Source organism: Bubalus kerabau, chromosome X (assembly GCF_029407905.1).
Source record: "Bubalus kerabau isolate K-KA32 ecotype Philippines breed swamp buffalo chromosome X, PCC_UOA_SB_1v2, whole genome shotgun sequence".
NCBI lineage: Eukaryota > Metazoa > Chordata > Mammalia > Artiodactyla > Bovidae > Bubalus > Bubalus kerabau.
In genome coordinates, this window is record NC_073647.1 from 102,184,898 (window position 1) to 102,207,077 (window position 22,180).

Consider the following 22,180-nt stretch of genomic DNA (forward strand, 5'->3'; position numbering starts at 1 on the left):
TACTGAGCATGGCCCTGCCCATCAGACAAGACCCAGTTTCCCCTTCAGTCAGTTTCTCCCATCAGGAAGCATCCATAAGCCTCTTATCCTTCTCCATCAGAGGGCAGACAGACTGAAACCACAATCACAGAAAACTAGCCAATCTGATCACATGGACCACAGCCTTGTCTAACTCAATGAAACTATGAGCCATGCCGTGTAGGGCCATCCAAGACAGACGGGTCATGGTGGAGAGTTCTGACAAAATGTGGCCCACTGGAGAAGGGAATGGCAAACACACTTCAGTATTCTTACCTTGAGAACCCCATGAACAATATGAAAAGGCAAAGAGATAGGACAATGAAAGATGAACTCCCCAGGTCGGTAGGTGCCCAATATGTTACTGGAGATCAGTGGAGAAATAACTCCAGAAAGAATGAAGAGACGGAGCCAAAGAAAAAACAAAACGGAGTTGTGGATGTGACTGGTGATAGATGCAAAGTCAGACGCTGTAAAGAGCAATACTGCACAGGAACCTGGACTGTTAGGTTGATGAATCAAGGCAAATTGGAAGTGGTCAACAGGAGATATAGCAAGAGTGAACGTCGACATTTTAGGAATCAGCAAACTAAAATGGACTGGAATGGGTGAATTTAACTCAGATGACCATTATATTTACTACTGAGGGCAGGAATCCCTTAGAAGAAATGGAGTAGCCATCATAGTCAACAAAAGAGTACGAAATGCAGTACTTGGATGCAATCTCAAAAACGACAGAATGATCTCTGTCTGTTTTGAAGGCAAACCATTCCATATCACAGTAATCCAAGTCTATGCCCCAACCAGTAATGCTGAAGAAGCTGAAGTTGAATAGTTCTATGAAGATCTACAAGACCTTCTAGAACTAACACACAAAAAAGATGTCCTTTCATTATAAGGGACTGGAATGCAAGAGTAGGAAGTCAAGAAACACCCAGAGTAACAGGCAAATTTGGCCTTGGAGTACAGAATGAAGCAGGGCAAAGGCTAATAGAGTTTTGCCAAGAGAATGCACTGTTCATAGCAAACATCCTCTTCCAACAACACAAGAGAAGACTGTACACATGGACATCACCAGATGGTCAACACTGAAATCAGATTAATTATATTCTTTGCAGCCAAAAATGGAGAAGCTCTATACAGTCAGCAAAAACAAGACCGGGAGCTGACTGTGGCTCAGATCATAAACTCCTTATTGCCAAATTCAGACTTAAATTGAAGAAAGTAGGGAAAACCACTAGACCATTCAGGTACCACCTAAATCAAATCCATTACGATTATACAGTGGAAGTGACAAATAAATTCAAGAGATTTGATCTGATAGATATAGTGCCTGAAGAACTATGGACAGAAGTTCATGACATTGTACAGGAGGCAGGGATCAAGACCATCCCCAAGAAAAAGAAATTCAAAAAAGCAAAATGGCTGTCCATGGAGGCCTTACAAATAGCTGTGAAAAGAAGAGAAGCAAAAAATAAAGGAGAAAAGGAAAGATATACCCATTTGAATGCAGAGTTCCAAAGACTAGCAAGGAGAGATAAGAAAGCCTTCCTCAGTGATCAGTGCAAAGAAGTAGAGGAAAAGACTAGAATGGGAAAGACTAGAGATCTCTTCAAGAAAATTAGATACCAAGGGAACACTTCATGCAAAGATGGGCTCAATAAAGGACAGAAGTGGTATGGACCTAACAGAAGCAGAAGATATTAAGAAGAGGTGGCAAGAATACACAGAAGAACTGTACAAAAAAGATCTTCTTGACCCAGATAATCACGATAGTATGATCACTCACCTAGAGCCAGACATCCTGGAATGCAAAGTCAAATGGGCCTTAGGAAGCATCACAATGAACAAAGTTAGTGGAGGTGATGGAATTCCAGTTGAGCTATTTCAAATCTTAAAAGATGATGCTGTGAAAGTGCTGCACTCAATATGCTAGCAAATTTGGAAAACTCAGCAGTGGCCACAGGACTGGAAAAGGTCAGTTTTCATTCCAATCCCAAAGAAAGGCAATGCCAAAGAATGCTCAAACTACTGCACAATTGCACTCATCTCACATGCTAGTAAGGTAAGGTAAGTCACTTCAGTCGTGTCCGACTCTGTGCGACCCCATAGACGGCAGCCCACCAGGCTCCCTCATCCCTGGGATTCTCCAGGAAAGAACACTGGAGTGGGTTGCCATTTCCTTCTCCAATGCATGAAAGTGAAAAGTGAAAGTGAAGTCGCTCAGTAAAGTAATGCTCAAAATTCTCCAAGCCAGGCTTCAACAGTATGTGAACCGTGAACTTCCAGATGTTCAAGCTGGATTTAGAAAAAGCAGAGGAACCAGAGATCAAATCGCCAACATACACTGGCTCACAGAAAAAGCAACAAGAGTTCCAGAAAAACATCTACTTCTGGTTTATTGCCTATGCCCAAGCCTTTGACTGTGTGAATCACCACAAACTGTGGAAAATCGTTCAAGAGATGGGAAAACCAGACAACCTGACCTGCCTCTTGAGAAATCTGTATGCAGGTCAGGAAGCAACAGTAAGAACTGGACATGGAACAACAGACTAGTTCCAAAATGAGAAAGGAGTATGTCGGGGCTGTATATTGTCACCCTGCTTATTTAACTTATATGCAGAGTACATCATGAAAAATGCTGGGCTGGATGAAGCACAAGCTGGAATCAAGACTTCTGGGAGAAATATCAATAACCTCAGATATGCAGATGACACCACCCTTATGGCAGAAAGTGAAGAGGAACTAAAGAGCCTCTTGATGAAAGTGAAAGAGAGGAGAGTGAAAAAGTTAGCTTAAAACTCAACATTCAGAAAACTAAGATCATGGTATCAGGTCCTGTCACTTCATGGGAAATAGATGGGGAAACAGTGGCAGACTTTATTTTGGGGGGCTCCAAGATCACTGCAGATGGTGATTGCAGCCATGAAATTAATAGATGCTTACTCCTTGGAAGAAAAGTTATGACCAACCTAGACAGCATATTAAAAAGCAGAGACATTACTTTGCCAACAGAGGTCCATCTAGTCAAAGCTATTGTTTTTCCAGTCGTCACGTATGGATGTGAGAGTTGGACTGTGAAGAAAGCTGAGTGTTGAAGAATTGATGCTTTTGAACTGTGGTGTTGGAGAAGATTCTTGAGAGTCCCTTGGACAGCCAGGAGATCCAACCAGTCCATCCTAAAGGAGATCAGTCCTGAATATTCATTGGAAGGGCTGATGCTAAAGCTGAAACTCCAATACTTTGGCCACCTGATGCAAAGAACTGACTCATTTGAAAAGATGCTAATGCTGGGAAAGATTGAGGGCAGGAGGAGAAGGGGACGACAGAGGATGAGATGGTTGGATGGCATCACTGACTTAATGGACATGAGTTTGAGTGAACTCCGGGAGTTGATGATGGACAGGGAGGCCTGGGGTGCTATGGTCCATGGGGTCGCAAAGAGTCGGACATGACTGAGTGACTGAACTGAACTGAACTGATTATAATAAGCCTTTATGTCTAAGGATTTGATGTGTCTCTATTTGATTATGTCTTGTATTATGTGCTGCAATGATGTTTTATGGTTTTCTTCTTATAAATCCATCACTTTTTTGGTTAAATTTATCTTGTGTGTGCATGTGCGTATGCTCAGTCGCTTCAGTTGTGTCCAACTCTTTGCAACCCCATGGACTCTAGCCTGCCTGGCTCCTCTGTTCATGGGATTCTCTGGGCAAGAATACTAGAGTGGGTTGCCATACCCTCTTCCAGTGGATCGTCCCAACCCAGGGATCCAACCCGCCATCTCCTGTGTTGCAGGTGGATTCTTTACCCACTGAGCCACCTGGGAAGCCGAAATTGATTCTTAGATATTTATAATATTTGTATTATCATTGTTAAGACTTATTTTTGCTAAATCTATCTGCTAACTGCTAGTATAGTGAGAAAAGACCTATTTTTATGATTTTATCTTATATTCAGCTCCTCACCAAAACTCCCTACCAATTCTGGTAGCTTTTGGTAGTATAGTCTTTTAGGTTTTCTAATTGTATAGTCATATCAAATTTAGATAATAGTCTCTCTTGTATCTGCTAATTGATGTGATTAGTTCTTTTTTTTCACTGAATTAACTGTCCAATATGGTAGCCTCTAAGTTTATGTGACTATTTAAATTTATTGAAGCTATATAAAATTTATTAATATAATTCAGTTTCTTAGTCACCTAGCCACATTTTAAGTGCTCAATGGCAGCACATGGCTTGTGGCTACTGTATTAGGCAGCTCTATATATAGAACACTTCATCATTGTGGAAAGTTGTTTCAGACAATGCTGAGATAGAACCTTAAAAATAATGTTGAGTAATAGATATGATAGAGAGCATTCTTATCCTGTTGTCACTTTTAATGGAAATTATTTTAACCATTTTACCATTTAGTATAAAGTTTTCTGGCAATTTTTGGAAAATTGGATTTATCAATTTTAAGTAGTTTCCTTCTATTACTTTTTTTTAGTTTTATCATTAACATAATAGCTCATGAATTGCATTGTATACCTTTTTATATTAAGTGTTACATGGCTTCTCTAAAGTGTTGGTGTAATGAAGTATGTCAATTGATTTACAAATATTAAACCATACTAGCCTTCCTGAAATCATCTTAATAGTTATGGTGTGTTATTTTCTCAAGACATATCTGGATTTATTTGCTATGTTGATATTTTATTTAGAAAAATTTAACCATATTCATGAAATATTGTCTCTAGTTATCTTCTTTTTCAAGCAATATATTTCAGCTCTGGTATTAAAATTATTCTCCTTTTATAAAATAAACTGGGAAACTTCCATCTTTCTCTATGAACTGGACTCTATAGACCCATTTAGTCCCGATTTACTTTAGATAGTGTTTCTTAATTTCCAACTGATTAAGATGTTTTGGTAACATTTGAATTTATTTCTGTTTTTGTTGGCTTTTATCAGAGAATGTGATCTGCCAAAGTCCCACTTGAAAAAAAAATGTATCAATCATTTCTCTGAGGCAAAATTAGACAATTGAATGTTTTTTAATGCTGTAAGAACATAAGAGTAGAGACTATATAGTCTGCTTGTAAGATTCAAAATTCTTTTATGTCTTTTAAATGTGGCTTATTGATTACAATTTTCATATCTTTTCTACTTTTAATTATTTTTGTTAGCTTGATCTATCATATTCTGAAAGAGGTATAACCTCCACTATAAATTATGAATTTAGAATTTTGTTCCTTTTCTATGAATTTTTGCTGGTGTTATTGGTGTTAGTGTAAATATTTATATACATTATTAAATATATCTTCATCTAATGTATGCTTTATTATTACACAATGTCTCTTTCTAAAAATCTGTTGAATGCTTTTGGCCTTTGAGTTTAACCTGATAATTGTATCATCAGGCCTCCTTTATTATGCTTACATTTACCTGATGTATCTTTACTAGTGTTTAGTTTTGCCTCTTTGTGTGAAACATGATTTTAGGAAACAGTGCATAACTTTTGTTTTTTAAACCCATTTCACAGTTTTGTATAGGAGAACATATGAAAATATGCCGATTTTGTCTTCCATCAGACTGCTTCCCTTTTTCTGCTTTCTTGTTGACACTCTTTTTCAATTTCATTTGCTGTCTCTGTGCCAAGCTTCTATTCATTCTCCTTCTCCCTCTCTTAGTAATTTGGAAATTTGATTTTGCTTATCAGTTTTGCTGGTGATTATCCTTCCATTACTTATAAACATGATTCAAATTTTCTCTATTGGTCCATGAAACACACACACACTTTCATTTATTCCTAATTTCTCAGGAGAAGGTTATCATTTAGAAATTTTTACTTCTTCATTTGACCCTCACCCAAATTTCTATTCTTTTCTGAGATTATTTTTAAAAATGAGAATGGAAGCTGGGAACATGGTGGCAGCAGAGTAGTTTTTAAATCTCTCTTCATGCCAACATGCAAACAGACAGAGCAACCACGTAGCAGCACCAAAACCCATAGACAATATTTACAATGAAACTAGGGGACACAATATCTCCAGCAAGGTAGATTTTCTGCAGATATGACTGCCAGCAATATTTTTTATCTCCGTTAGGGCTTGCCACTCCTTCCATTCACATGTGGAGCATATTTTTTCACTCTTTGTGTCTGGGCTGGGCTTATTTTCTGTTTCACCAATAAAATGAAGTAGAAGTGACATTCTGGGGCTTCTGAACCTAGGTGTTAAGAGGACTTGAACTTCTGCTTTAATGTGAAGGGAACCTAGACACCCTGTAAAAAAGTCTTTCTATTTTTCTGAAGACCAAAGCTCTGAGACACCATTTTAACAATGAGTCCATGTGCATGACAACAGAGGTCCAAATGACAACTAGCACCAAGGTCCCAATCGTAATGACAGCACCTTGGATCTTCCAACCCCATTCCAGTTGCCTCAGACATCATATGGAGAAGAAATGGAGCCATCTCCACTGAGCCCTGCCCAAATTTTTGATCCATAGAATTGTGAACAATAAAATGGTTATTATTTTAAGCCACTAAGTTTTGGTGCAGTTTATTTCCACAGCAATAAATAGTCAAAATACCCATGAATCTCAAAATATGTGAAGGTGAAGACAGCTCATCAATAGCCACAAGAATTGTATAGTATAGTTATCCTTGTAGGAAAAAGCAGGGAGAAATAGGGGCATTTGACAGACCTGAGTATAGGAGAATGCCAAAACAGTCAACAGGGGTGGCATGCCAACTCGAATTCAGCAGCTGAAACTGAGAGATGTTTTACTTCATTTAGTAACAGGTGAATGTAAGGGGTCTGCAGTAAGATCTGAGGGGGGCTGTGAACTCTGACTGTGCTTAGGAGTCCCCAAGACTACCCTCCAATGCAATGATTCACCAGAAGAACTCACAGAATTTAGCAAAGCAGTTATACTCGTTGTTAAGGTTTATTACAACAAAAGGATAGAGATTTAAATCAGCGATGGAAAAGATCACATGGAGCAGAGAGACCAGGAGCAAGCTTCCACTTCTCTCCCAGCAGAGTCATCTGGCTCAGTGCTTAATTCTCCCAACAAGATATGGGGTAACACACAGAAGTTCATATTGCCAACAAAGAAAGCTCATTTGAACTTTGGTCAGAATTTTTATTTGGAGTTAGGTGGGCAGAGCTGACCTTAGTTACTAAGTCCCTCCAAAGTTCAAGCTGATTCTGGATGGCCCAAGACCTCCACCATAAATTACAGCTTTAAAATAAACTATATGGCATGGCTTGTGGATTCAAGCAAACAAAAGTGCTCTTAACAGACAGGCTATTCCAAGGGCTTTGAGGTTGTCTACCAGGAGCTGGGCAAGGGCCAAATCTTTCTTTGGAATGTGCAAGGTTTGGACAACCTAGACTTGCTGAGTTAATCCTTCATTGTACACCGGTCCACTAGGGCTCTCTTCCAGAACAAGGTTCTACACTGAGGAGAAAGTTCTGGGGGTAAAATAAAAATTGAGCAGGTTAGAACAATGGAGAGTAGGTGTATTCATTTCCTATGGCTGCTGAAGAAAATTACCTCAAACTTGGTGGTTTAAAGCAACAGTAATTTATTCTCTCACAGTTTTAGAGGCAAGTAGTTAAATCAGTATCACTGGGCCAAAATCAAGGTCTCAGCAGGGTCCAGCTCCATCCAGGTTGCCAGCATTCCTCACTTCTGAGCCCTCACCAGCAATGCTTTCAGCACCTCTGTTTCTATCAGAAGTGTATTTTAGGCAATCTAGGCTTTTCTGTCACGTTCTTTAAGATTCTTCCAGCCTCTGCATATTATCCGACTACCCTATTCCAAAGCCACTTCCACATTTTTTAGAGATTTGTTATAGCAACACCTCACTTCAAGTACCAAACTCTGCATTAGTTTCCTATTGCTACTGGAACAAATCACCACAAACTTGGTGGCTTATAACAACATAAATTTATTCTCTCACAGTTTTGGAAGCCAGAAGTTCCAAATCAGTATCTCTTGGCCAAGACCAAGGTGTTGGCAGAGTCATGCTCCCTCTGGAAGCTTTAAGGGAGAATTTGCTCCTTGCTTTTCCAGCTCCTGATGGCTCCTGTCATTCCTTGGCTTGTGGCCGCATCACTCCAAACTCTGCCTCTGTAGTCATATATCCTTTTCCTCTTCAATTTGTGTGATCTTCTTTTGCCTCTCTCTTATAAAGATAGTTGTCAAAGGGCCCACCTGGAGAACTCTGGATAATCTCATTTCAAAATCCTTAATCACCTCTGCAAAGTCTTTTTTTTTGGTCATATGGTAACATTCCTAGGTTTCAGGGATTCAGACATGGCTTTTTTTAGGGAGCCATTATTTGGTCTACATCAGTAAGAAAAGAGAATGTCCAGGTAAAAGTAGGGGAATAGAGTTAAGAAATCTCAGAAATAACTTGCCATAATCTAGCACTATGAAAAAACAGAAGAGGGAGCTCTGACATTTGAGAAGCTACTCTGAACCTCTGCCTCCTTCCGAAAGTTAAGGAAAGCTAATTTCATATAAAGAAGAGAAAAAAAAGGAAAGAAGGCAAAAAAAAAAAAAAAGTACAGAAAGCAAGTCCCATACAATGTGCTGTAAAATAAAAGAATAAGAAGGCAGAATATCAACCTTAGAGACAATGAAAGCATGATTAAAACGCATGCTTATAGAACACATCAAAGTTATAGCCAGCTTTTGTTTTGTTTTGGTGTTTTTTGGCCGCACCACTTCTAAGCTCCAATCAGGGATTGAACCCCAAGGCCCTCGGCAGTGAGAGCATGAAGTCCTAATCGCTGGACCCCCAAAAAATGCCTGAGGCAGCTATTTTGAAGAAGCTAAAAGACATTAAGAAAATGGTACAAGGCAATAAAAGAATAACACAAACAAGTACTAGAAAAATTCAGCAACAACTTGTATGTTGGGAAATATTGGGGAAAAAAGAAAAAGTAATTTCAGAATAGAAGATTAAACTCTAAGGATCACAAAGCAAATAAACACAATACATGATGGCTTAAGGGAAATAGAAGGCAAAAAGGAAGAATGTTTAAAAAATATTTTATTTATTTTTTTGACTGCATTGGGTCTTAGTTGAGGCACAAGGGCTTAGTTACTCTGCAGCCTGTGGGATCCAATCAGAGACTGAACCTATGTCCCCTGCACTGCAAGGTGGATTCTTAACCACTGAGCTACCAGGGAAGCTCTGGAACATGTTTCTTTAAGAAAAAAGAAAGAAAGAAAGAAAAAGATTTGAGGACAAATGATCAATATTAAAGGTAGAAAAAGAATATCCAATTCATACTTCATAGAAGTCCCTGAAATAGAAACCCAGATGGAGGGAACAAAACAAATATTAAAAATTATAGCTCCAGAAAACTTCCTAGAATAATTTTAAAAGATTAAAACAGCATATTAAGAGAGAACACCTTACTTCCTTCTGCTTCTGGCCAAGATGGACTAACAGGGACCAGATTTTCCCTCCAATCTGAAACAACTAAAATGATGATAAAAAGTATATGAAACAATAGATGGGAAAGTAGAAGCAGTGACAGATTTTATTTCCTGGGCTCCAAAATCACTGTGGACGGTGACTACAGCCATGAAATTAAAAGACACTTGCTCTTTGGAAGGAAACCCATGACAAACCTAGACAGCATATTAAAAAGCAAAGACATTGCCAACAAAGGTCTGTATAGTCAAAGTTATGGTTTTTTCAGTAGTCATGTATGGATGTGAGAATTGGATCATAAAGAAGGCTGAGCACTGAAGAACTGATGCTTCAAATTGTGGTGTTGGAGAACACTCCTGAGAGTCCCTTGGACTGTAAGTAGATCAAAACAGTCAATCCTAAAGGAAATCAACCCTGAATATTCATTGGAAGGACTGATGCTGAAGCTAAAGCTCCAATACTTTGGCCACCTGATGCGAAAAACTGACTCACTGGAAAAGGCCCTGATGCTGGGAAAAATTGAAGGCAAAAGGAGAAGGCAGGTGGCAGAGGATGAAACGGTTAGATAGCATCACCGACTCAATGGACATGAATCTGAGCAAACTCCGGGAGATAATGAAGGACAGAGAAGCCTAGTGTGCTGCAGTCCATGGGGTCGCAAACAGACAGATACAATTTAGTGACAGAACAACAACAATATGAAACAATGGTCTTCAAGTTGGACATCTGGCAATGAAGAATAGTGATCCGTGAGAAGGAGGAAACAAATGAAATGAGTCCTACAGATGCCTCAGCCTGGATAGAGTTTCCCGTCATAGCACTGACAATGGAAAATTCAGGTGAAGCCCAGTATTCTCCTTGAGTTAAGGAGATGGACTTGGGAATCCAAGGAGACCAAGGAAGCTAGAGTTCACAGGTTAGGGCGCTGAAGAGAAAAGAGATACATAGAAATGAAAAGAACTCCAGAGATCTGCAGAGGGTCCTGCTTGAGTCTTTGGCTGAGTACTCCTCAGCTCATGCAAGTGATGAAACAACACAAGGCTGGGTAAAGAACCACCAGGAAGGATTAAAAAGAATTATCTTTAGAGTTCAAAGAAGACTTTGAATAGTTTCTAATCTCATCAGATAGAGTAAAAAACCTCATAATGCACAGGGAATCAAGTAGAGTACTTAGAAGGCCAATAGTGGGGGCAAAATATGCCCTAGGCTATATGTCACTCTGGGCTTCCTCGGTGGCTTAGACAGTAAAGAATCCGCCTGCTATGCAGGTGGCCTGGTTTGGATCCTTGGGTTGGGAATATCCCCTGGAGAAGGGAATGGCAACACACTCCGGTATTCTTGCCTGGAGAATTCCATGGACAGAGGAGCCTGGCAGGCTACAGTCCATGGGGTCGCAGAGTCAGACACGACTGAGCGACTAACACCTGACCTTGATATGCTGCTCTGGCCCTGCCTGCATGCATGCATGCGTGCTAAGTCACTCAGTCGTGTCTGACTCTTCTGACCCTATGGACTGTAGCCCGACAGGTTCCTCTGTCCATGGAATTCTCCAGGCAAGAATATTGGAGTGGGTAGCCATTTCCTTCTCCAAGCATTCTTCATGACCCAGGAATGGAACCCAGGTCTCTTGCAGGTTTTTTTGTTGTTGTTGTTTTTTTGACTACTAGCGCTATCTGGGAAGCCCTCTGGGCCTGTCTAATAAAGCCTAAAAGCAAGATCTGAAAAAATCCAACTTTCCCCAATAAATTAACTGTGTCCCAGAATAAACCTTTTATTTATAAGAATACAAAAATATCCATCCCCAAGCAAGATAAAATTCACAATGTCATTCATCTCCTAAAAAAATAACCATGCATGGGGAATTCCCTGGTGGTCGAGTGGTTAGGGCTCCATACTCCCACTGCAGGGTGCATAGGTTTGATTCCTGGTCAGGGAACGAAGATACCAAATACCGTGTGGCCAAAAATAAATAAATAAACATGAAGTATTAAAAAAAATAATGAGACATGCAATGAAGCAGGCAAATGTAGGACACAAAATTTGGAGAAAAATAAACTGACCAGATTGATCCAGAAATGATATAGATTATGAATCAAAAGTGAAGAACATTAAAATAGGCATTATAACTCTATTACAAATGTTCAAAAGCCTAGATTATGCATATTAAGTAGAGACATGGAATTTTTTTTTTAAATCATGGTCTGGTGGGATTTATTCTAAGAATGCAAGATCAGTTACATATTCAAAGTCCAATGAATATAATTCACCATATTAACAGAATAAAGAATGAAAGCCATGATCATATCAATAGATATATTTTAAAACAATTTTACAAAATCACACATTTATGATATAAAAACACCCAGTAAACTAAAAATGATGAAAGCTAGCTCAACTTGCTAATGGGCATCCACAGAAAAATCTCTTCTTAATGTGATACTTAGTGGTGAATGCTTTCCTCCTAAGGTTGGCAAAGGTGTAGGAATGCCCATTCTCACTGCTTTTATGGAACTTTTCTTTAAAGGCCCAAATAAAACTTCTGGAGACGAAAAACTACAATATGTGAAATGAAAAATGAATGGATAGAATTAACAGCAGATTAGATATAGCAGAAAAACTGATCAGTGAATTTGAAGGCACAGTGATAGAAACTATCCAAACTGAAATGCCGGAGGAAAAAAGACTGAAAAATGAACAGATAAAATCAAGCTGCCTAATATATATACTAAAGCTGAAACTCCAATACTTCGGCTACCTCATGCAAAGAGTTGACTCACTGGAAAAGACTCTGATGCTGGGAGGGACTTGGGGCAGGAGGAGAAGGGGACAACAGAGGATGAGATGGCTGGATGGCAATACCGACTCGATGGACCTGAGTTTGAGTGAATTCCAAGAGTTGGTGATGGACAGGGAGGACTGGCGTGCTGTGATTCATGGGGTCGCAAAGAGTCAAACTCGTCTGAGTGACTGAGCTGAACTGAACTGAATATATATACAAGATGAGGAGCTGACTGTGGCTCAAATCATGAACTCCTTATTGCCAAATTCAGACTTAAATTGAAGAAAGTAGGGAAAACCACTAGACGATTCAGGTATGACCTAAATCAAATCCCTTATGATTATACAGTGGAAGTAACAAATAGATTCAAGGGATTAGATCTGATAGAGTGCCTGAAGAACTATGGAGAGAGGTTCATGACATTATACAGTGATCAAGGAGGCAGTGATCAAGACCATTCCCTAAAAAAAGAAAGGCAAAAAGGCAAAATGGTTGTCTGAGGAGGCCTTACAAATAGCTGAGAAGAGAAGAGAAGCTAAAGGCAAAGGAGAAAAGAAAAGATACACCCATCTGAATGCAGAGTTCCAAAGAATAGCAAGGAGAGATAAGAAAGTCTCCTCAGTGACCAATGCAAAGAAATAGAGGGAAACAATAGAATAGGAAAAACTAGAGATCTCTTCAAGAAAATTAAAGATACCAAGAGAAGATTTCATGCAAAGATGGCACAATAAAGGACAGAAATGGTATGGACCTAACAGAAGATATTAAGATGACATGCCAAGAACTATACAAAAAAGATCTTCATGACTCAGATAACCACAATAGTGTCATCATTTACCTAGAGCCAGACATCCTGGAGCCCAAAGTCAAGAGGGCCTTAGGAAGCATCACTACAAACAAAGCTAGTGGAGGTAATGGGATTCCAGTTGAGCTATTTCAAATCCTAAAAGATGATGCTGTGAAAGTCCTGCACTCAATATGCCAGCAAATTTGGAAAATTCAGCAGTGGCCACAGGACTGGAAAAGGTCAGTTTTCATTCCAATCCCAGAGAAAGGCAATGCCAAAGAATGCTCAAACTACCACACAATTGCACTCATCTCACACGCCAGCAAAGTAATGCTCAAAATTCTCCAAGCCAGGCTTCAGCAGTACGTGAACCGAGAACTTCCAGATGTTCAAGCTGGATTTAGAAAAGGCAGAGGAACCAGAGATCAAATTGCCAAAAACCACTGGCTCACAGAAAAAGCAAAAGAGTTCCAGAAAAACATCTACTTCTGCTTTATTGACTATGCCAAAGCCTTTGACTGTGTGGATCACCACAAACTTTGGAAAATTCTTAAAAAGATGGGAATACTAGACCACCTTACCTGCCTCCTGAGAAATCTGTATGCAGGTCAAGAAACAACAGTTAGAACTGGACATGGAACAAAAACTGGTCTGGTTCCAAATTGGGAAAGGAGTACGTCGGGGCTGTATATTGTCACCCTGCTTATTTAACTTATATGCAGAGTACATCATGTAAAATGCTGGGCTGGATGAAGCACAAGCTGGCATCAAGATTGCCAGGAGAAATATCAATAACCTTAGATATGCAGACATCACCCTTATGGCAAAAAGTGAAGAAGAACTAAAGAGCCTCTTGATGAAAGTGAAAGAGGAGAATGATAAACCTGGCTTAAAACTCAACATTCAAAAAATGAAGATCATGGTATCTGATCCCATCACTTCATGGCAAATAGATGGAGAAACAATGGAAACAGTGAGAGACTTTATTTCCTTGGGCACCAAAATCACTGCAGATGGTGACTGCAGCCATGGAATTAAAGTTCCTTGGAAGAAAATCTGTGACCAATCTAGACAGCATATTAAAAAGCAGAGACATTACTTTGCCAACAAAGGTCCATTTAGTCAAAGCTATGGTTTTTCCAGTAGTCTTGTATGGATGTGAGAGTTGGACTATAAAGAAAGTTGAGTGCTGAAGAATTGATGCTTTTGAACTGTGATGTTGGAGAAGACTCTTGAGAGTCCCTTGGACTGCAAGGAGATCCAACCAGTCCATCCTAAAGGAAATCAGTCCTGAATATACATTGGGAGGACTAATGCTGAAGCTGAAACTCTCATACTTTGGCCACCTGATGCGAAGAACTGACTCATTGGAAAAGACCCTGATGCTGGGAAAGACTGAAGGCAGGAGGAAAAGGGGCCGACAGAGGATGAAATGGTTGGATGGTATCACTGACTCGATGGACATGAATTTGAGCAAGCTCTGGGAGTTGGTGATGGACAGGGAAGCCTGGTGTGCTGCAGTCCATGGAGTTGCAAAGAGTTGGACACAACTGAGTGACTGAACTGAACTGAATAGATAGGTAGTTGGTATCTATGGGATGTGGGAGCTACAGAAAAAAATATTTGAAACAATAACATGTACCTGAGAATATCCACCCAAAATGACCACCACTAAGTCATAGTCTCATAAATTATTTAAAGATAAAGATATTTGTAGCATCTAGACAAAAATAACAAGCGACTTATGAGGGTAAGAAAATTCAATAGTCATCAGACTTTACTAGAAACCCTTTATGCCAGAATAAAGTAGAGTAACATTTAAGCTAGAACAAGAAAAGAAAATATGATCCAAGAATTTATACCAAGAAAAACTGTCTTTCAACCATAATGGACATGGACAAAATGTTATTGACATGCAAGAGCTCAAGGAATATTGTCCATTTATGTCCTTCGTAAGGAATCTATTAAAGAACAAGCTTTGGAAAACCAAAATGATTAGCATCTTTAACCCAAAGACAGGCAGGAAGCACTGAACTAAGAATTAAGACCAAATAACATTTCAAAGGGAGAATTTAGAATGTAATGACTTGGGCAATACAATATTTTTCTCATGAAAAATATGAGAGAGAATGGGGAGACCATATTTAAAAATTTTAACTATTCTTGGTAATTATATCAGTAGTGGAGATATTATTGGTGGTATTATTGTCATCCTGAGACTGAAGGACAAGGATTAATCCTGTGCCCAGACAAGGATTAACATAGCAAGCCCGAGACTGCTCTCCCTTGAAAGACCTGCTCACAATATTTGCCCTTGGCTAGAGTCTAGGAACTTGGATTTCAAGAAAGTTCCCATTATTCCCTAACTGAAAACTATGGCCCACTATGCCTATACTGTTTGTGCAAACAGTGTGGTTTATGCCAAACTTCTGGGAATGCTTTCCTTCTGGGAATCTGGAATTTCACATACTCAGCTGAGGGTGCTTGGTGACTAAGTCCCAGGAAAGATCTTATGTGGTGAGTCTGTAATTGGCTTCGCTGGGCAGAACCATCACGCACGCACGTACTGCTGTGTTTTTGTTGCTGAGGGAACAGCAAGCTCTGTGTGACCCCTTATGGGAGAGAGACAGCATAAGGAAATCTGTGCAGGGCATCCTCCTGTGTATTTCTCCTTTACTGATTCTACCACATATCTATTTGCTGTTGTAAACCTTAACTGCAAACACAATTATATCCCTGGTGGTATGAGTCCTTGCAGTGAATCACCGGATGTGGTGGCAATAGTGGCAGTAGGGACTCAATAGAAAGACACTGACTCACTGAAATATGGCTACAGCATAATTTAGGAAGAAGAAAGAAAAAGGGAGGTGGGTGGTGGGTGGTGACAAAACCCCGGTGACTGGATGGCTATGGGGTTGCCTGCAGCAACTGAGTTGCCATTTCTTGTGAGAGGCAAATTCCCTCTGGAATTTGAAAAATGGTAAATCCAAGCACAGGAGTTGCCTTGCTCCATCCCCGGCTCTTCTTGGCTGCACTAGCTAAAAGGAGGAAAAAGAGCAACTCAGCTGATGGCTCTGGTTTTTGTTTTCTCCTCCAAGTGGGAGGAGAAAGGACCCAAATATTCTTCCCAAATGAGCTTCATATGAACTAAAGACAATAAAAATGAGTTTGTAGCTGCTCTCTCCTCCAGGTAGGAAGGGAAGGGTCCCCAAATTCCTGAAGGCTTTGGGTGGACCAAAAATGTTAAAAGGTTGTGTTGCTCTCTCCTCCAAGTGGAAGGGAAATAGTTAAATCAGGTCCCGGGACTGGAGTAAGGCTTTAGATAAACCAGAAGGGGAAAAAATGAGTGAAATAAACAACGAAAAGCTACTCTAGTTTTTCTTCAGCTTAGCAGCTGCCTCAGCTCCACTGCAGCCCCACCTTAAGTTGCAGCTTGGATCTCTAGGCAGCTGTAATGTTAACCCCATAAATGCTGATTTTATAGCTAGGGATTTGAGGAAAAAAAAGGGAGATTTGTATGTTTATATGGTCTGATCATTTCCTTTGCCTACCTTTTAAAATATTGAGGTATAGTTGATTTACAATATTATATTATTTCAGGTATACAACACAGCGATTCAAAAAATTATAGATTATACTTCATTTAGTTATTATAAGATATTGGCTGTATTTTCTGTGCTGTAAAATATGTCTTTGTAGCTTATTTTATACATAGTAATTTGTGCCTCTTAATCCCCTATTCCTATCTTGCCCTCCTTCCTTCTCCCCACTGGTGACCATGAGTTGTTTGTTCTCTGTGAACCTTTTTCTTTTTTGTTATATTTACTAGCTTGTTTTATTCTTTAGATTCCACATATAAGTGATAACATACAATATTTGTCTTTTTTTGGTCTGACTTATTTTATTAAGCATAATACATTCCAGGTCCAAGTGAGGAATTTTTAAAAGACTTTGTATTTATGTATATAACATCCAGGCATATGATAAAAGGTTATATAAAATGCTATATGGCTTATTCATCAGTGCTAGACAGATCATCCTGATAGGGAAAGCTGCAAAGGAAAAAAAAAAAGTGTTCATGGATCATAGTTCCCTTGTTTTTTTGTGATTGCAATTTAAACTATTTCAGTATTGTAAACAGAACAAGACCCCATAATGAATGCTTTTTCCCTATTTAGAATCTCTGGAAAAAGAGAGACAACTTGAAAATAGAGGCAACCTCCAAATGGAAATGTAGTTTTGGAGATTTGAAATCCAGCTTTTAGTTTGCTAGTGTATTCTTGTTGAAATGAACTGCCTGGCCTGCAGAGACTGCTGGTTTTCTAGCCCAACATACATATTTTTGAGTGAGTCTGTCTGGTCTCTAAAACTGACAAGATAAAAAGAGCTTTTAGAAATAATAGAAATGAATCTAATTCAAAACAGGTACAGACTCACAGACATAGAAAACAACTTATGGTTACCAAATGGTGGGAGGGATAAATTAGGAATATGAGATTGCTGCTAAGTCACTTCAGTCATGTCCGACTCTGTGCGACCCCATAGACAGCAGCCCACCAGGCCCCCTCATCCCTGGGATTCTCCAGGCAAGAACACTGGAGTGGCTTGCCATTGCCTTCTCCAATGCATGAAAGTGAAAAGTGAAAGTGAAGTCACTCAGTGTGTCCGACTCTTTGCGACCCCATGGACTGCAGCCTACCAGGCCGCTCCATCCATGGGATTTTCCAGGCAAGAGTACTGGAGTGGGGTGCCAATGCCTTCTCCAGAATATGAGATTAGCAGATACAAATTACTGTACGTAAAATAGATAAGCAACAAAGACGTACTATACAGCATGGGGAACTATAATATCTTAAAATAACCTAAAATGGAAAATAATCTGAAAAATCTATTTTCATATATGGGCTTCCCTGGTGGCTCAGACAGTAAAGGATCTGCCTGCAATGCAGGAGATCTGGGTTCGATCCCTGGATCAAGAAGATCCCCTGGAGAAGGGCATAGCAACCCACTCCAGTATTCTTGCCTGGAGAATTTCATGGACAGAGGAGCCTGGTGGGCTACAGTCAATGGGGTCACAAAGAGTGGGACTGAGAGACACACACACACACATACACACACATAAAACTGAATCATTTTGTTGTAAACCTGAAACTAACACAATAGTGTAGATCTACTGTACTTCAATAAAAAAGAAGGGCTTTTAGGAAACCATTGCTTGTCACTTGGACTGAGAACACAGTTATCTGGCCCTTCCTGCTCGTGGCTTTGCTGCTACCGAAGAAAAGCCGCTGGCTTTTAAAAAATCTTGGATTCACAGATCCTAATGGCCTGGGCCTGACTAAGCTGAAACCTGAAACTGTCTTCTGCAGCTGTCTCAGCCTCACTGTGAGCTGTGCTGAACTGAAAGTGCATCTCAAAGAACAGAACCCAGATTCTGAAACGGTTGCTTATTTCAGACAGCCTCTGTGGGGCCATAAACTATGACAATATGGACCCTGACTGAGTATGATATTTGATCATCATACACATGCTGAGGGGAAAGGGCTTGTTGTCTGAAACTGAGCTGCTAATAGGCTCTATATCTCTGGTACAGAGACTGAGTGAGTGAAAGTCGCTCAGTTGTGTCCGACTCTTTGTGTCCCCCCTAGACTGTAGTCCATGGAATTCTCCAGGTCAGAATACTGGAGTGGGTAGCCTTACCCTTCCCCAGGGGATCTTCCCAACCCAGGTCTCTGGCATTGCAGGTGGATTCTTTACCAGCTGAGCCACCAGGGAAGCCCAAGAATACTGGAGTGGGTAGCCTATCTCTTCTTCAGCAGATCTTCCTGACCCAGGAATCAAACCTGGTCTCCTGCATTGCAGGCGGATTCTTTACCAACTGAGCTATCAGGGAAGCCCAACAGAGACTAACTGTGGGGCTAATTTGTGGTTACTGTTGAAGGCTGCAAGGACCTCACAGGGAGTGTGACCTCTCCCCCTTCAACTCCATGCAAATGGGACTTGTGATTCCCCGCCAGTGGTGTCTCACTGCTGTTGAGTTGCTGTGTTCCACTTTCCAAAAGATTTGTAGTTTTTACCAGTGAACTGATAGCCTGACTCTACTTGTCTCATCTTTCTCCTGCTACACACACTTGTAACAAGGCTTTTGATTATTAAATATAGCTGTTCCCAGCAAGGGACTGCTTTTCTTCCCCCTAGGTTACTCACTGGAGAGATAATCAAGGTTAAAGGAGTGGGAGGTTATGTGACCCCATTTTGAAAAATGATTGAAAGTTGAGGATTCTTCCTGACCAATTCCTGAACGTTGATGTGTCTTTCTGGTTAAATTGTATAAAAATAATTCCCTGGGAAAATGGGTTTCCTTCTTGCATAGAGCCCTTCCAGACAAAAGGTCTGGAGGAGGGTGATTGGGAAATGTCAGGCTATGATTACTGAATGAGACACTCTGATGTTGTAACCCTGGAGAAAAACAAGCTGGGGAGTAGAGAGGGCCTTAATGTGCTTCTTTTTTTCTGAATTGTTCCTGGAAACTTTCCCTTCTTCTTGAACACAGATGCCCTGTGGTATTTCCTTTCCAAGCTGCTGTGAGCACTTTGAATGCAAACTGTCTGCTGAGGCACCTGTCACACCTGGCAGAGCTCAGACTATAGGACCACAGGGGTGGCCCCAGCTCCCTGCACTTTGTCTGCAGAGCACTTCCAGCTGTAGTCCACAGGAGGAATGAATAGGACAAGCCAAATGATGGAAACTGTTTGCCTCGAGGCAGTCCCTCTAAAACCAAGGACTAGACTGGATTATTTGGATTGGACTGGGTGGGAGGCTCCAAGGTGGGAGGCCGAACTGGGAAACCTGTTAGCTCATTCTTACTAATGTCTGTCCTGAGACCAAGACCTCAAATGAATTATTCAAATTGGATGGGGAGTCCTAGAGGGGCAGGTCCCTGGGTGGGAGGCCACATGGGAGCCCTGGGAGTTGTCCTGCCTGCCCAATGTATGTCCTGCTTGGTGCATCCTAACAATTGTGAGCTTTGGTTCCAGGGGTGTCACGTGACCCTCTGGGACTGCAGTTCCCGTGCATGTGCCCTGAATATCCCCTGCCCTCAGCCTGGAAGACTTTCAGCTCAGCTTCTGCTTACTGAGCACTTGGTGTGCCTGAATGGATGCCAATAGTCAGGCAAAAAAGAGTTCATATGGAAATTTAAGGAGGGAGCCACCTAGCTTTCTAAGATAGAGCTTTGTGGTCAGTGGGATTTATTTTAACTGGTGAAATCTAAAGCCTCTAGAGGGTATAAGTGAGGTTATACTGGAGGTTGGTCTCACCCTGCAGCATGGGGTCCTACTGATAATTTTGTTGTAAAGATGTCTTGGCCAAGGGCCAAGGGGTGTACTAGCCAGAAAGGGATTAACAGAACAGGCCTGAGACTGGTATGTTTCTTTTCTTTTTTTTTTTTTTATTTTATTTTTAAACTTTACATAATTGTATTAGTTTTGCCAAATATCAAAATGAATCCGCCACAGGTATACATGTGTTCCCCATCCTGAACCCTCCTCCCTCCTCCCTCCCCATTCCATCCCTCTGGGTCGTCCCAGTGCACCAGCCCCAAGCATCCAGTATCGTGCATCGAACCTGGACTGGCGACTCGTTTCATACATGATATTTTACATGTTTCAATGCCATTCTCCCAAATCATCCCACCCTCTCCCTCTCCCACAGAGTCCAAAAGACTGTTCTATACATCAGTGTCTCTTTTGCTGTCTCATATACAGGCTTATTGTTACCATCTTTCTAAATTCCATACATATGCGTTAGTATACTGTATTGGTGTTTTTCTTTCTGGCTTACTTCACTCTGTATAATAGGCTCCAGTTTCATCCACCTCATTAGAACTGATTCAAATGTATTCTTTTTAATGGCTGAGTAATACTCCATTGTGTATATGTACCACAGCTTTCTTATCCATTCATCTGCTGATGGACATCTAGGTTGCTTCCATGTCCTGGCTATTATAAACAGTGCTGCGATGAACATTGGGGTACACGTGTCTCTTTCCCTTCTGGTTTCCTCAGTGTGTATGCCCAGCAGTGGGATTGCTGGGTCATAAGACAGTTAGTTCTATTTCCAGTTTTTTAAGGAATCTCCACACTGTTCTCCATAGTGGCTGTACTAGTTTGCATTCCCACCAACAGTGTAAGAGGGTTCCCTTTTCTCCACACCCTCTCCTGCATTTATTACTTGTAGACTTTTGGATCGCAGCCATTCTGACTGGTGTGAAATGGTACCTCATAGTGGTTTTGATTTGCATTTCTCTGATAATGAGTGATATTGAGCATCTTTTCATGTGTTTGTTAGCCATCTGTATGTCTTCTTTGGAGAAATGTCTATTTAGTTCTTTGGCCCATTTTTTGATTGGGTCATTTATTTTTCTGGAGTTGAGCTGTAGGAGTTGCTTGTATATTCTCGAGATTAGTTGTTTGTCAGTTGCTTCATTTGCTATTATCTTCTCCCATTCTGAAGGCTGTCTTTTCACCTTGCTAATAGTTTCCTTTGATGTGCAGAAGCTTTTCAGGTTAATTAGGTCCCATTTGTTTATTTTTGCTTTTATTTCCAATATTCTGGGAGGTGGGTCATAGAGGATCCTGCTGTGATGTATGTCAGAGAGTGTTTTGCCTATGTTCTCCTCTAGGAGTTTTATAGTTTCTGGTCTTACATTTAGATCTTTAATCCATTTTGAGTTTATTTTTGTGTATGGTGTTAGAAAGACTGGTATGTTTCGAAAGGCCTGCTTGTAAGGTTAGCCCTTGGCTGGGAACTTGCATTTGGGGAGCATTTCTACTATTGCTGAATTGATAAGGATAGCTCACTTGCCCAGGCTGTTATACAAACATCATGGTTTATATTATCTGTTTTCCTGCTAAGACTCTGGCATTTTGGTATGTGCTAGGCAGAGAGTGCTTAGCGACAGCCCCCAATACAAACCTTGGGCACTGAGTCTCTAATGGCTTCATGTTGCTGTGTTTTCATTGCTAGGGAATGCAAGCTCTACAGGACCCATTGTGGGAGGAAAACAGCATAAGGAAGCCTGCTCCATGGCATTCTTGAGACCCTGCCTGTGTCTTTTCCCCCTGCCCATTCATTCTCTCTCATATCCTTGT